Raw genomic sequence first — 1,836 nt, 5'->3', positions numbered from 1 at the left:
TCTTTGGCGATATTCACAGCTATCGCTTTGAAAACGCAGAAACGCGTTTTGTACCCGCGTATATAAATACATATATAAATATATACGTGTGTCTGCGTATATATATATATATACATATATATATATATAAATACATAAATACATATACATACATATGTATATATGTATGTATGTGTGTATGTAGCAAAAGAGCAAATCGATATGCGACAATTTGCTGGCTACGACGAAATACACACGAACGTACTTGAAATGATCTGACGATTATTTATTCGACCTGTTTATTTTCGTTCTCTTCTATTTTTGTTCTTTTTTTTCTTTTTTTTTTTTTTTATTCTTTTTGTTATTTCCTTTCCTCTCTCTTTCATTTTTCTATATTTTTTCTTCTACTTTCCTCTTTTTTTTTCTTCCTTTTTTTCAAATCTTGCGCGATTTCTACCACCATCATCATCAACACCACCACCACCGCCACCACCACCACCACGAACACAACAATATTATCGTTGTGCGCGCTGGTGCCTATCTGAGACACACACCGAGGTTGACTTTCCTGTTCGACCTACTTCGGGGGAACTGATAATTTTATATAAGGAACGAATCGTCTAAAGTTAAATATCGCCACGCTGCGCTCTATTCGACTACTACTAGAATCGTAAAAAGTTATTATCCTAGAATTTCGAAGGAGGGCACACAGATATACACACACACACACACACACATACAGAGAGAGAGAGGGAGAGGGAGGGAGAGAGAGAGAGAGAGAGAGAGAGAGAGAGAGAGAGAGAGAGAGAGAGAGAGAGAGAGAGAGAGAGAGAGAGGATACAACTAAATGTCATACCTTTTTTTTTCTTTTTTCCTTCTCCATAAATATATATATATATATATATATGTATATATGTATATAAATTTCCATATATATATATATATTTATAAATATATGTATGAGCTTGTGTATGTGTATAGATATGTATATATACATACACTAACATAGAACGAGAAATATCGTTTCTACGAAACGCATTCCTCATTTTATTTTCTATTTTAATGATTTTATAATATCTTCATGGGACACTACTGGGCCCGAAGAAATACGTCAGCTACGTAAAGTACTATGTGACAATGTTAGCACCATGTTCTCGATTACGTCATCAGTATTCGTGGGAGCAGTGACGTACTATTTATGCGCGAACGTTACGAAGAGGGAAAAAGAAACTCGAAGAGAAAGAGAGAGAGAGAGAGAGGAGAGAGAAACAAGGAGAGAGAGAGAGAGAGAGAGAGAGAGAGAGAGAGAGAGAGAGAAAAGCAATGGTGACATGTGTATACATATATATATATATACATATACATCTAATATATGGATTATACATACTGAAATGAATTTTTTCTTCTTCATAAAAAAACAAAGAAATAAAAAAAAAAAAGAAATAGAAAAAGCAAAAGATAAAGAACAAAAAAATGTCATAAAAATTTAAACAATGACAATAACAACAACAATAATAATAATAAAATACGTCGTGGGATTATTAATTCGAGTACGCATTAAGACGAAATATTTTTTGTTTTATAATCGATATATATATATATATATATATATATATATATATATATATATATATATATACGTGGTGTTAGTGAAAGGGAAACATATATGTTCATTTACATTTTAATAAATATATATGTATGTATATATAACTAATTATATAATATATTAACTGGATAGTTGTATTCATTTGCATAATACTTAAGAGATCGATCGTTTCTACGTAGGATAGAAAATGAATATAGAAAATATTATTTGGAATGAATAAAATGAACGCAACGTTATCTATGCGCATTCAT

The sequence above is a fragment of the Vespa velutina genome, chromosome 4 (assembly GCF_912470025.1).
Source record: "Vespa velutina chromosome 4, iVesVel2.1, whole genome shotgun sequence".
Lineage (NCBI taxonomy): Eukaryota > Metazoa > Arthropoda > Insecta > Hymenoptera > Vespidae > Vespa > Vespa velutina.
Note: the sequence above shows the minus strand (reverse complement) of the source record.